Here is a 15,955-nt window from a genome sequence, read left to right as displayed (position 1 = left end):
CCCACACCCTGCCACCGGATCGCCACATTGTGTACCGTGATTCATCACTTCACACAACCTTTTTCCACTGTTCAATCGTCCGATGTCCACGCTCCTTACACAATGTGAGGCGTCAATTGACATAGACTGGCGTGATGTGTGGCTCTGAGCATCCGCTCGACCATGAAATCCAAGTTTTCTTACCTCCCACCTAACTGTCATAGTACTTGCAGTGGATCCTGATGCCGTTTGGAAATCCTGTGTGATGGTCTGAATAGATGTCTGTCTATTACACAGTATGACCCTCTTCAACTGTCGGCGACATCTGTCAGTCAAGAGACGAGGTCAGCCTTTACACTTCTGTGCTGTACGTGTACCTTCACGCTTCCATTTCATTATCACATCGGAAACAGTGGACCTACGGATTTTTAGGATTGTGGAAGACTCTCTTACAGACGTGTGACACAAGTGACACCCAAGCACCTGACCACGTTCGAAATCCGCGAGTTCTGCGGAGCGCCCCATCCTGCTCTCTCACGATGTCTAATGGCTACTGAGGTCGCCGATATGGAGTACCTGGCAGAACAATGCACCTAATATGAAAAACGCATGTTTTTGTGGATGTTCGGATACTTTTGATCACAATGTATCTTTTATCTTATACCGTTATCGTATTGAAATTCACATTAATGTCATCAACGCCTATTTTCGACGCCAACATGCAATAACCACTCAGACAGCAGATGGCCGCTCTAACAATGAAGGGTATATGAAGCGTGCCAGTGGGACACGGAAGACAAAACAGTCGTAGTCGCATTGTGAAAACGGAGCGATTTATTTGACGTCCAAAAGAGCATGATCGTTGGCTTTCGAGTCAGAGCTGGAAGTGTTTGTGAAACTGCTAAGTTTGTTGTTAGCCTGTCGTCGTGGTTAAATTATTGCGTGAATAGCAAAATAGCGCTATCGAAAACCGACGTCGTGGTAGCCGTGGTGCACCATGGTCCACAGATGACAGAGGTGAGCAGTGGCTGCAGAGACGTGTATGAGTGAAAAGACGTGAATCTGTTAAGCAACTGAGTGCCCGGATGAACCAAGAGGCCAGCAACCGCGTCTCCTGTACGAACGTTCGGCGAATGTTGCAGATTATGCACCTCCACAACAGGCGTCCTGTTCAAGCACAGACGTTGACTGCTGTTCATCAGAGATAAAGACGGCAATTTTCAATTCAATACCACAACTGGATGTCCACAGAGCAGCGACAGGTGACCTTTCCAGGTGAATCACGTCTTACGCTCCATCGGACAGATGGCCGTTGGCATCTACAGATGAAACGCAGAAAAATAAACACGCTACAACAATCGTCAGATGGTTCCAAGCCGGAGGAAGGAGCTTTATGGTGACTCTCCCTGAGTGATCTCGTCATTCTGGAAGGCACAACGGATCAACACAGGTATGCATCTAACCCTTGGGACCTGGTCCGCCCCTGTAAGGACCTTATTTTTCTCGGCACGATTGGCATCTACCAGCAGGACAGTGCAACACGTCACACAGATCCCAGTGTACGTGCTTGGTTGGAAGAGCACCGAGATGAGTCTTCTGTATTCCTCTGGCCACCAGACTCCGAAGACGCGAACTGAATCGAGAATGTGTGGGACCACCTACTCTCTTCCTGCGTGTCTCGCAGTGGTATGCTCTTCAAAAGGTACGTATTCAGTCTTGTGACACGTGGTGATAATGTGACTTGACAGTGGATAAAATGTTGTGTTCAAATATGTATTCACTAATGAGGCTCCAGCAAACGTTCAACTATCTTACCGTTGCACATATACAGGGTGAGTCACGAAGAAAGGTACATGCTTTGAAACGCGATAGTATTAGTGATTCTGAAGAAAAAATTTCATACGGACATAGGCCCTATTGCGAATGGTTTCCGACACAGAACACGTTTAATATCACTTTTATACGTTTTTCGTTAATAACTCGAAAACCGGACACTCCAACGAAAACATGTCTCAGCACACAATTAAACTTGATGGCTCTCGATCTTCCACCATAATCAAGTCCATCAACATGAGGTAGCAAATATGAGGTAGCCAAGGAGGTGGAAACGTGGGTTCTACTACGCCAAGACTGCTTGGTGGCTACAACAGGAAAACACAATTAATTAGCAGGAGTACAAAAAAAATGGCTCTGAGCACTATGGGACTCAACTGCTGAGGTCATTAGTCCCCTAGAACTTAGAACTAGTTAAACCTAACTAACCTAAGGACATCACAAACATCCATGCCCGAGGCAGGATTCGAACCTGCGACCGTAGCGGTCTTGCGGTTCCAGACTGCAGCGCCTTTAACCGCACGGCCACTTCGGCCGGCTAGCAGGAGTACAAAATAAGCAAGTATTTATTACTTAACTTTGTTGTAGTCCATGATCTGTTGGCTGACAATTATAGCAGACGCTACTAGACTAAGCGTCTGTAGATTGACAATTTACAAGTCGCAAATCTTACAGTGACGAATTAATCTCTATTAATCTTGGATGTCGAATCCGGTGAATTTGAAGACTAACATGGAACTGGGCTACAAAGATTTGATGGCAGCAATGACTGAGCTGCAGACGATGACTGACTGACATCGGCGTTGGCTGATCACTGAGCGCGGCTACGTACTGTAGACTGGCACAACTGCACTACCTCCTGCTACACATGAAGTGGCCTCTTGGCGAGCATAAGTACTGCGACTGGCTGTGTACTCTTTGGCTAGCACAGCCGTTCTTCTGTTCCGTTTATCTAGAGAATCGCATCCGGCGGATCGATATCGCAGGCGGCGGTGTGGTCGTATGACTGACGACATCACACAACTAAATTAAATTTGCAACAAAAAAGGTCGTATTTATTTTTTGTCTAGGACTAACAATTTGCGCGAAGAGATCGCGAGAATATTGGAAATCTCCCGCGATGAGCGTACGTTATAGTGTAGGTACTTTTTGTAGGCCAGTTTGAGGTGGTTTTCCGACTTGATATACCAAAAGAGTCTTCTATCAAAATGTTCGTCTCAACCTCCTCTATACTACTGTGGTACGTTGTAAACAATGACAGTGAATAATACAGAAAATAAATAGAAATGTACATTAAAAATGTTCTCTCTCGAAAGCCTTTCGGAATAGGCCATATGTCCACATCAAGTTTTTTGGTCAGGATCACTAATGCTGTCACCCGTCAGTTCACGTACCTTTCCTCTTGACTCACCCTGTTTATGACACTAAAACAAATGTTTCCTACATACAGGGCTTTTCATAGTACTAGCATCAAACGCCTATAGGTGACAGATTACGTCACAGGGAACACCTTTTGTTAAGAACACCATGTTCGTTGACGCTTCCCGCCTACGCTTGACGCCCCTGAGACGTGGTATCGAGAAGGCAACGTGGGGTGTGCTTATTCAGCTTGTGTTGCCTATAAGCTAGTCAGCTACTCTACGTGAAAGGTGGTAGGCCGAGTAAAATTATAATTCCTGATTCGCTTCTAAAATAAGTTTCTCCTCACAGAGACACTAATTCTTAAGGTCGTCTTGTGAAATTCGCTCTGTCAATTTACTGGTTGGTAGAGCCGATAGTTCGGTGAAATCTCGCCTTCCCTGGACCGGCGAATACTAAGGGTGCTTAGCGTTGGCAGCAGCATCAGCCAACACCTTGTCTCCAACAAAAGTTGTTCCCACGATGTGATCTGCCGGCTGTAGACGTTTCTTGCAAATGCTTTGAAACATCTTGTGTAAAATCATTAATACTACTCATAGTAAAGACGTTACCAGGCCGTGAAGGAAATCTATTAGACTGTACAGGGAATACGATGCAGAATAGCCCCTCTGATAGCTCATGTTAATCGATCATCTCTTTACTGTGATAGAAAAGAGCGAAACACAGTTCTATTTACCAAAAGATAAAAGAAGTCATGCACAGAATTACAGACCACTATTGGTAATGTCAATTCGTTGTAAGACATTAGACCGTATTCTAAACTTGGACATAATAAAGTAGTGGGTGGGTGTAATTAAAGTACAGCTATTCACAGAGATCCAGTGTGGGCTGTAATTATCATAATGACAGAGAAACTTGGTAGATATTCTAATACGTTAGTGCGGAATCGATTTATGTTGGAAAAAAAATAGTTCCACTTTTGAACATCAGGAGCAAATCTGGTGCTGTGAATGCAAGAAAGACGTATAGGAATGTTTTTGTATGTCCATCCTTTTGGTTCAAATGGCTCTGAGCACTATGGGACTTAACATCTTAGGTCATCAGTCCCCTAGAACTTAGAACTAGTTAAACCTAACTAACCTAAGGACATCACACACATCCATGCCCGAGGCAGGATTCGAACCTGCGACCGTAGCAGTCGCGCGGCTCCGGACTGCGCGCCTAGAACCGCGAGACCACCGCGGCCGGCCATCCTTTTGGCAGGAGGTCTTTGGGACGACGGGCGTTTACTATTGTGACAAAATGAAAGACCTGCAGTCGTTCTTATGATTTTATATTATTTTGTTGCAACCAGTTTCAATGCTTCAATGCGTCATCTTCAGACAGTTGTTGATGCGGTACGGGTTGATATCATCCCCATATATATTACATCAATTGCCAGCATTACTCGATACGCAGGTAATGTGTCTGGCAGCTGACGGTTGCAATGCTGACATTATCTGCGTATCCAGTAATGCTGGCAACTGATGTAATATGTGTAGGGATGATATCAACCCGTACCGCATCAACAACAGTCTGAACATGACGCATTGAAGCGTTGAAACTGGTTGCAACAAAATAAAATCATAAGGGCGGATGTAGGTGTTTTGTTTTGTCACAAAATTATAGAAATGTTTCCATATATAATGGGACGTGGACAGAAAAGATCAAATAAGTGAGAAAGACACAATGTTGATTTTATTATTAACCGTAGCTTACAGTTTGTTCAGTATGAGTAACTGTGACGTCGACGAGATTCTGCACCCGTAAAACGACGGAATCAAGGATTGCTCGCAGCAGTCCCGGTGATATCTGAGCAACGTGTTAAGTGAAGTTAGTGTTCGTCATTCATCTGCTTACACCTTCATCTACGTGACAATATTAAGATCTCTGGGAGAACTTGACATAAAAAAAAAAAAGTCTTCAAGTAAAATGTTACAATCCTAATACCAGAGAAGGAAGGTCTTAGTTTGACCCGTGTAAGCCTCCTCGTCTCCACGTAACTACTGTAACTAAGGTGCACTTGAACCAGCTTACTGCAGTCAAGGCTTGGTCTCCTTCTACAATGTTTACCGTGCCGCCCCCGCCCCTCCCGCCCCGCTCACCCCCCCTCCCCATAATACACACTCAGACACACTTCCCTCCATTATCAAATTAAATATTCCTTGGTGCCTCAGGATGTTTCATTTAAACCGTGCCCTCCTATTCTATACAGCAATGGATCGTTACAGGTAACGAGCAAATGTCACACCCATGGACATATGAATCTAGAAGTATAAAATGACAAAATGAGTGCACTAAATAAAGCTCAAATAAAATATACTACTGTATTACTTCTTAAATATTTTGCGTGGTGTTACATCGATTTCCTGTTTGAAGCACAAAACTGTTTTACGTATAAATGTGATTTCTGGATATTATCAAACTCAATGGAGTAAAAAAATATTTTTCAAGTCTGAATGCTAATAAATGCTTTCACTAGGCATTTTTATACACTGAATTACGATAGTTAGTCTTTTTTTTTCTAACAAGATGTCCACTCCAAGCCAAAGTTCGAGTAACCTCGACTTGTGGAATTTCTTTGAAATTACGAAATGAATAATCAACATGTAGCCTGTAGAATAACTATCGGACTACTTTAATGCAATTTGGAAGAGGTGCGAATTCCATTTTGCACATAAATTTCATTCAGTGATTGGCTGTGAAGCCGACCAAAAATTCCTCCCACAAAAGCTTCAATTATTACAATGATGACGGCCAGTTTTAATAATTATTTGAAGATGAAACACGACTAATGTAAATAATGCACACGACTCTCGGTGGCTAATACTTTGTTTTAAAATCATATTTCCAACTTGAATACACTTGTACTAATCAGCAACGAATAATAAGAATAATAATCTCAGTAGGAATCTCAAGCGAAATGAACGATTTTACATAGGTTCTTCACATTATTTTATACTTTTACGGAAGAAAAAATTTAAGCTGGTTACGACATATTCTGCGTCATTGATCTGGTTAACTTTCAGTTCTTTGCTTTGTTACTTAGCCATCTCAGGCTCTTTGCCTCTTTATTCATTACAATTTCTTACTCCTAAGAAAGGAAACATGAATAAAAAATACCAAAAATAACTTAAGTCTAGAAAAGAGGTGCCACAAAACATGCTTCCGAACTTACTTAACAACAGAAACCTGAAAATGGCCACGTCTAAGCTTGCTAAAAGCGGTAGTGTATTCAGTACCTAGAAATGAAGAGATTAGCACAGGACAGAAATAAGTGGAGTGGCAGCACAAAAAACAGTGGTACTTGACTATAAATATTCTGGTCTGTCACTTGTCGTGTGTAAAATAAGGATAGTGAAAGTCAACATTGCTCGTTTCTGTTTGTCATGAGTACGTTGCGTCAAGAAACACGCACTGCGTCAGACAGCAATAAGTGTCATGTCGTAGCTGACCGCTCCGAAAATAGAAATAGATTTATCGGATGTTTTCCCATTGGCACGAAGACTAATTGTTGGTGTTTACGTCATCCTAGTAACGAAGGGGTCTTCACATAAACACGAAGAACGTTAGCGATGTTGCTACGGCGAGTGAGTCTAAGGCCAAGGTGTCGTAATGGCGAGGAATAAGAACTGTTAGTATTGTTTGCGCGTTGCTGACGTCACACAAGAGATATAGTAGACACATGACATTCAGCTCATTGAGAATTACCGTTTCCTAACGAGGGTTGTTTGGAGATTTGTAAAATTACGAAATTGATGTACTGTCAGGCAACAGTAGACACGCAAGTTTTTAGGGTTCCGTGCCTCAACTTGTAGAAATGGAACCCTTATAGTTCACTTTGTCGTTCATTTGTCTGTCTGTCCATTTGTTAAGACCCCTTTTCCTCAGAAACGGGTGAGATACCAAGTTGAAATTTATATCAAATACTAATGAAGACAAGAAAGAATAACAGACACTGGCTGCGAGCAGGCATTGAATTAAATCAGTGGAGAAAGTAGAAAACTTGTGCGGCTCAACCCGGGTGTCCTGCTTACCAGGCCGATGCGTTGACCACTGCGCCATACGGACACAGTGGTCGTAGCACCTGCACGGACTACCCTAGCACGCATCAACGTAAGACCCAAATTCTCAACTTGTGCACACACTACTAATGCAGTGTCCCTCGCCCATCATCCCCTTTATTCACGGAATTTCGCCTATTACTTGGCGTGCATTGGCACTGAGGAGATCACTGGCCATTCTAGCCTCAGTTGTATATACAGTATATGGTATCTCTTCTTCCACAAATGACTGATAATTCTGGCATTTTCGAAATGTCTCTGCAGCAGCCGCTTCACTGACTGTCAATGTGCGAGGAGCGCCATTTTGCATAAAAATTGTCGTACCCTCATATCCGTGTTGTTAAAGGGTTGTAATGACGTTGGTGCGCAAAAGACTTTCGTAGCCTTAACCAGGGACGGTGCAGGTGACGGGTCACGTATGACTCATCTCCTCGAAACATAAGTTCCTACGATAAACGATTCTGTCAACCCGCAACACACAGTCACCTTTGCAGAATGACGTGGTACTAGCTGATGTGTGTGCGGATCTTCGGTTGCCCATTTCTTGCAGTTCTGCGTATTGACATGTCCTTGAGATGGAAATGGACTTCGTATATCTACAGAATAATCCATGGCCATTCAATGTCCGCTTCCATGCACGCAAGAAACTCCAGAGCGAACGCTCGTCTTGCTGGGAGGTCAGCAGCAAGCAACTCCTATATATGAGTTATTTAGTATGGATAGAAATACAGAATGTTTTGTAGAATTTTATGCACCGAGCTAGCAGGCATGTCCAGTGTTCGGGCAATTCCCCGTGCTCTGCATGTTTGCACCCCACCGCTCGACCCCTCCTGCAATGCTGATGACGTATCTTCGACAGACGTCAGATCAACTGCTGTCCTCCCTCTCCAACATCGCACTTCAAAACAAATGGAACCTCTCTTTTTGAATTCTGTGATCATCTTCTCTAGACGCTTAGCAGACATCGGACGGATGCATTTTTCATAGGCTTCAGCGCCCGGAACTTCTACAGAGCTACTGGTGCACAGTCACCGTTCTCATAAAAGAGATTAAGCGGCGGTTCGCGATCCTTCATGGAGACAGTTATCTTGGACGTCTGGGACGCAAACAGAGGAACAGCCGTTTGCCGCGCAGCTGTTCGTGTGCATATTCTGATGCTTACAGTGCCATATATTGGTCAAATTTTAGTTAAATTTTTCTTTTGTTCCATAACGTTTCCACCTGCGTCAATAATATGCTCTTCCCATTTGACATCATTCTTAGCAGCTGTTCTCTTTCTGCAGTGTTTTGAAACTGGAATATTAATTGTGAACATACACCCACCCTCCGAACAGGCCTCGGAAGGCCCAATGGTACCGACTGACCGCCGTTGTGTGGTCAGCGTACCGCTCTCCCGGTCTTTGTCAATTTTCGTGACTTGAGCTGCTACTTCTCAGTCAAGTATCTCCTCAATTGGGTTCACAAGGTGTGAGTGCAGCCCGTTGCCAGCAGCGCTCGACACATCCAGACGGTCACCCATTCAAGAGGCAGCCTACTCGGACAATACTTAACTTCGGTGATCTGATGAGAACCGGTGTTATCACTGCGGCAAGACCATTGGCAATTATGGACATCATGTATTTCAGATTACCCATTTCCAGCTTTAAAGGTTCGTGACTTACCGGAGTGCTAGTCGTTCGATCAATCAAACAAAATGAAACTGTGTTTATGAGCTGGAGAGTCACACAAGGATGCATGGATGACAGAATCACTTGTTGTGTTTTTAAAAATGTACTTAATGTGCCCTTCTACTAATTGAAGGCTTAAACTCAAATAATTTAGGCATATCCATCCCTATTAAATAGAAGGAGTGGACCATAGCCGATAGGAATATTACAATACTCAATGCTACTCTCTGCTGTAGTTTCGTAATAAATTTATTGGTCAGCGGTTACGACGATACACTCCATCATCATTAAGAACTAAAAGTAATATGTAAAGAAAAACAGTGAAAACCAGTGTGATATCAAAAACAAAATTGTATCTAGAGTTAAAACATACGGAGGTGACGAAATTCATAGGACTGCGATATGCATGTATGCAGATAGAGGTAGTATTGCGAACAGAAGACATAAAAGGACAATGCATTGGCGGAGCTGTCATTTGTACTCAGGTGGTTCATGTGAAACGATGTCTGACATGATTATGGCCGCAAGACGGACATTAACACACTTTGAACGCTGAGTGCTAGTTGTAACTGTAAGCATGGGACATTCCATTTCGTAAATCAATTTTCCGAGATACACCGGCTGAAGAGTGTGTCAATAATACCAAATTTCAGGCATTATCTCTCACCATGGACAATGCAGTGACCGACGGCCTTCACTTAAAGACCGAGGCCAGTGGTGTATGTCAGTGCTAACAGACAAGCAACAATGCATGAAATAACTACAGAAATCAATGCGGGACCTACAACAAACGTATCTATTAGGATAGTGCGGCGAAATTTGGCGTTAACGGGCTTTGGCGGCACACTACCGAAGAGAGTGTCTTTCCTAACAGCATGACGCCTGCAACGCCTCTCCGGGCTGGTGCCCATATCGGTTGGATCCAAGACGGCTAGAAAACCGTGGCATGATCAGATGAGTCCCAGTTTCAGTGTGGCACACGGCTACGAAGCCATGGACCCAAGTTGTCAACACGGTACTCTTCAAGATGGTGTGCTGCCGTAATTGTGTAGGCTGTGTTTACATGGAATGGACTGGATCTTCTAATCCATCGGCTTTATGGACTTAGTGTTCCCAAACAACAAAGAAATTTTTATGGATGACAATGTCCCATTTCGCCATTCGTCTGAAGAACATTTCGGATATTTGGAATAAATGATTTGGTCATCGAGATCGCCCGACGTGAATCCTATCGAACAATTATGGGACATAATCGAGAGGTCAGTGCACAAAATCCTGCACTGGCAACACTTCCGTAATTATGGTCGGCTACAGGGGCAGCATGGCTCAATGTTCCTGCATTGGACTTCCAACGACTTGTTGAGTCCACTTCACTACGCTTGGCAAAAGGAGATCGGACGCGATATTAGGAAATATCCCATGACTTTTGTCATCTCACTGTATGTAGAGTTCATACGTTACTGTGTTCCATTAGAGTTGACGCTTTAGTAATTTTGTCATGCGTACCTGATCCACTTTTCTCTCATTACCCAAAAGAATGACAGTTTTGATGATTGGCTGTTTTTCTATTAACTGGTCCTCGTCTCAGTATCTTGTCTTCGTGGTGTCACCGCCAGACACCACACTTGCTAGGTGGTAGCTTTAAATCGGCCGCGGTCCATTAGTACATGTCGGACCCGCGTGTCGCCACTGACAGTGATCGCAGACCGAGCGCCACCACACGGCAGGTCCCGAGAGACTTACTAGCACTCGCCCCAGTTGTACGGACGACGTAGCTAGCAATGCACACTGACGAAGCCTCGCTCATTTGCAGAGCAGATAGTTAGAATAGCCTTCAGCTAAGTCAATAGCTACGACCTAGCAAGGCGCCATTAGCATTACATAGCTTGTATCTAAAGAGTCTCACTTGTATCGTCAAGAGCGATGTACCACAAAGGATGGATTAAAGTTAAGTATTCCAGGAGCTACGTACTTTTCTTTATAGCATTCATTACGTATCCTGTTTCAGACCTATCTACTAGCCTGCGTGAGTTAACGCGTGCCTTTCGGTTACCCGTCACTGTGGACTGGCTGTCTTGTCAGTCCACAACAGTCTTCATGCAACTTTTATAAGCTCATGATTGGTTCTGTCCTCTATATTCGCTTAGGTCTTTCGGTGCTTTATTTTAGCTTTTATATTATGTACGGACATGCATTTTCATTTTTATTGCTGATTACGACATAGACCAATTGTACATGTGCATGTACGTCATATCATTTGATTACGTTTGTAGTTATGTTGTATGCACGATCACGCCCAAGATTAGTGAATATTTATTTGTGTGATGTTATTAACCATATGTCTTTAATTATGTCCTTATATACTAGTTTCGATAATTTGTTATTGCGGAAGGCGAGGATTTACAACTAGCTTGCCAGTGTGGTATGACCTATGTAGGACAAACAACACGCACAGTGGAAGAACGTTGCACAGAACATACACGTTGCTCTCGCCTTCTGCCACCCAGAAGTGTGCAATTGCCGAATATTGTATCTCCAACGGACATTCAATGGAGTATGACAAAACACACAGCAACATCTTTTTGGGACTCGATTATAAAAGAATCCGTTGTAATACGCATTCCGGAAAATGTAATGAAACGTGATAGCGGCTACCAGCTGGATAATGCGTGGAATCCCATCATCTCCGAGATTTGTTCCCGCCGAAGACGCCAGAATATTCCGATGACAGCGGCGAGGGGCAACGCCTAACACAGCTGATCCTTGCAATTCCACCAGCGAGGGCGTTGCCGCCGGGCAGTGTAGTCCTCCTGCCACCGTGATTACGACGCATGCGGGGCAATACTCTCAGCGCGCTATATAAGTCTGAGCGGAGAGAACGTCTTCGTCAGCCAGCTAGCTTGCAAGCTGCCATGGTTTATTCTACCACAGCACAACTCCAGGACAATCCATCAAGAGAGGCCCACTATCATCAACAGTTCCAGGAGGAACAGCAGGCTTCTGCTATGCTTCCAGCAACTCGGACCAAAGTTTAAGTCCGTCTGAGTTGCGACCGTCTTCGTCAGTCTTCAAATGCACATCTGAAGATGACTGGCAGGTGTTTAGTCGAAATGTTGTGGAATGAAGTTTACTATGACCGGCTGCAATCCCGAAATCTCTTCGAACGCGGAAAACATATGACTAGAAACACTACCCAATAATGTTGCTGGTTTATTATTTGAGAGAAAAAAGAGCTGATCACACCCTTGCTGATTGAAGTCTCTTTTCTAATAGTTTAAGAATGAGGTAAGACACAGCTACAATTTTTAAAGCCAACAAATAAATATACTGTCAGAAAAAAGTGGGACTTTCTACAATGAACTAAGGTCTGCCGTCTTGTCAACCAACATAACATGAGATGTACAGATTTCTTGCAAACATCATTTATTGTTGGATGATCTTCTCTAAGAATGTGACTTCGGTTAATTGGTCAGTGGCGTCAGTGAGGGAGAATCTCTTAATTCCAGTGTTGTACTCGACGAACATCATCACGGTCGTTTGCAATGATTCACTTGCGACGATTCTTCTCCCCGCTCAACGAGCGCGATGGCGTAGTGCTAACACACTGGACTCACATTTGAGAGGACCGTGTTTCGAATCCCCTCCCTGCCATCCAGATGTAGGGTTTCCGTGGTTTCCATAAATCGGTTAAGGCAAATACCAAAATGTTTCCTTTCAAAAGGACATGGCCGATTTACTTCTCTTGCTTTTACAATCAAGGTTTTATTTATTTTCCCACTGAAGGTTTTGTGTAGTTTTTATTTTACATATCTAGTTCTGTAGGACCAAATTAAGTCGTAAATTTCCATGGTCATTGACGAGTCAATACATGAAATTAACATCAAAATTTAATTATTGATCAAATTGAAACGAATCTTATTGAAACGACAAGCTCCTGAGTAGATGTTAACATAATCAACAATGTAACAAAGAAATTTCCTTAATTTTTTCCAGAAACTCCCCTGAAGAATAGAATGAGTGATCCTACGCAGGTTTCTCAGTTTGGACTCGATAGTGCGTGGATTACTGCTAAGACTGTTTAATTTCTGTGGTAGGTTAGATAAATGGAAGCAGCATAATGATGTGCGCTTTTTTTCACGAGAGTCAAGGGTATGCGATCCAAATGCAGACTGGATTTCTGATTAGTATTAACTGAGTGAAAGCTGATAATTCTTGGGAATAAGTTTATGCTTTTAACAACAAACGATGTTAAAGAATATGTATGTATTTAGAGGCCAATGTCAGAATTGCCAGACTCCCGAACAGGGGTCAACATGAGATTCGCGAACTTACAACACACTTCGCTCGAAATGTCCGCTTCTCAACCAAAAGTACGCTTTGTGAATGGGGAGAGTTACTCCAGAATATAATGCCGTATGTCATAAGCGAATGAAAATAAGCAAAGTAGACTATTTTCTGTGTTGGATTGTCACTTATTACAGATGTTGCTATAATTCAGTTTTTGGACAATGGATATGGGCATTCCATGACAGATTCCCATCTATCTCAACAGGTAGAAATTTGGGTTGTTGAGCCTCACTAGTCATATTCCCGTTATGTGTAGTGGAAATATCAGTTTTAGTTGAACTGTGTGTTAGAAACTGAGTCTTACTGTGATTTAGCACCGATTTATTTCCTGTAAGCCATGAACTTATGTCTCAAGCTGCACTATTTGATAAACTGCCTGTATTTCACTCAACATCCTTGGCTATCAAGCTAGTGACATCAGTAAACAGAAATATTTTAGAATCAACTGTCATATTAGAAGGCATACCATTTATATATGTAAAATACAGCAGCGGTCCCAGCACCGAGCCCTGAGGCATCTCTTCACCTAATCGCACACCAATCAGACTCCACGTCATAGCCATTCTTATTATTGTGGATAATCACCTTTGCTGTCTGCTCTTAAAGTATAAGACGAGCTATTCCTCTCATTCCACAATAGCCCAACTTCCGCAGTAATATTTTGTGCTCAACATATTGAAACGCTTTAGTTAAATCGTGGAAGACGCCTAGTGTTCACATCCTTTTGTTTGATCCGTCCGGTAACTCAGAGAGAAAAGAGAATATACTATTTATAGTTGTTAAACTACTGCTGGAACCAAACCGAATGTCTGACAGCAAATTATGGGCACTGAAATGATCAGTTACCCTTATACTGCATACACAGCCTTTTCAATGACTTTAGCAATCAGCGATAGCACATAAATAGATCTCAAATTGTCTTCATTATCTTTTTAAGCGTCCTGTACCTCTATTGGTAAACATAGAACCGTTATAGGATCACTCTGTTGCAAATCCGTTCGTCTATGTATCTGTTCTACTGTTAAGAATCCGTTTTCGTTGGAACGGGTAATGTATCAAGTTGAAATTTGTGTTACATAGTAAGGTCTACAGTCTGTTGGCCGTATAAAACTTTAAGCTTCTATGACAATGCAATAAAAAGATACGCCCATTTGGGTTACAGATTTTGACATATTGCCAACATTGATATCGATAACAGACAAAAACACTTCGAAATTCTCGATTCCCGAGATGGATGAACTATCTGTATACACAATTAAGTTTGTACTGAAGCCTCCGTACTCGCGTCCTATTCGCATTTATTCGGATTCTTCTTTTTAAAGTGGTTTCACTCGAGCATTTTAATCGTGCGGGAAACTGACAATTGCCTGCTTTTCATCGGTTTAATTATTGATTGAATTCCACCCTTGTTAGTAACACGGAGATGTACTAACACGGAGGTGTATTTCATATAGCAGTCTTGGAAAGCAATTTTCTAAGAATGTTATACGACTCCTTGAAGAAACTACGTTTTATTTAATTCAGATTCTCCAATCGGAATGTGTTAAATACTGTACCTGCATGTAAATCATCAGTAAGACAGCATTTTTGCTACATACTGACTTTAGTTTGTGCTGCTGGCTAGACACTTCCTTCATGACTGACCGTATGGTTTTAATATTACCCTAACAATCAGCTATTCTATTTGCATATCACATGCTTTTTGTCTTCTTAATGACATTTTTAAAAACATTACAGTACTATTTGTAATTGGCTACTTCAGCTCGATTTTGACGATTTCTGACGTTTTTTAATAATTCCCAATTTTTCAGCCTTTCATGGTGCGTTTTAGAGCCATTACCCTGCTTTAAATCTTCAAACGGAAAGTAGCTTTTAAAAAACATGAGAAAAGTGGTAGTGGAAAACATATTTATCTCCTATGTTTTCAGAACTGTAAACATTACGCCACTTTGATTTCTTTATAAAGTTTAAAAAAAGGCTCTGGATTAACGTTTCTAAGTAGTTTGTAATTGTCATGTTTCCGAGGAGAGTTCGGTCGAAAGCGCGTGGGATTTTAACCACTTGACGCTGCTGGAAGCCCGAGAAAAATTTATTAGTTTGTAGTTGTATTAAACATATGTATGATCACGAATTCCTTTTAGTGTTGAAGACTTTGCGCTATGACTTGAAAGGCCATTTACCCTTTTACTAACGCAATGCTACTCTATTAATGAAGAAAACAGCTGAGTGGTTAGCGTGACAGACTGTCAATCCTAAGGGCCCGGGTTCGATTCCCGGCTGGGTCGGAAATTTTCTCCGCTCAGGGACTGGGTGTTGTGTTGTCCTAATCATCATCATTTCATCCCCATCGACGCGCAGGTCGCCGAAGTGGCGTCAAATCGAAAGACCTGCACCAGGCGAACGGTCTACCCGACGGGAGGCCCTAGCCACACGACATTTCCATTTCCAATGAAGAATCAACAAAAACATTGTCTAAAGTTGTGCTACCGTTCTCCTGAGCCTGGGATGGAAAGAATGCATTCTGCATAAGATGATATCAGTTTAGTTGATCTTCCGACATCCTTTTCCCTTGGTCAGCATTTATTTTTGGCCCTCTTTGGGTGGCCGAATCACCTTTGAACGCACAGCGGACCTCGAAGTTTTAGCACTGTCTTCAGCTTTCCGCTT

At 42.6% G+C, this 15,955-nt stretch overlaps 1 protein-coding gene across 1 annotated transcript in view; it reads right to left on the bottom strand.

Annotated features, from left to right (window-relative positions):
* LOC126260492 (methyl farnesoate epoxidase-like) overlaps nucleotides 1-15,955 on the bottom strand; it is a 227,389-nt gene that overhangs the window by 162,633 nt on the left and 48,801 nt on the right. The window lies entirely within an intron of this gene.

This window comes from Schistocerca nitens, chromosome 5 (assembly GCF_023898315.1).
Source record: "Schistocerca nitens isolate TAMUIC-IGC-003100 chromosome 5, iqSchNite1.1, whole genome shotgun sequence".
Taxonomy (NCBI): Eukaryota; Metazoa; Arthropoda; class Insecta; order Orthoptera; family Acrididae; genus Schistocerca; species Schistocerca nitens.
This window is presented reverse-complemented; position numbering and strand designations above follow the sequence as displayed.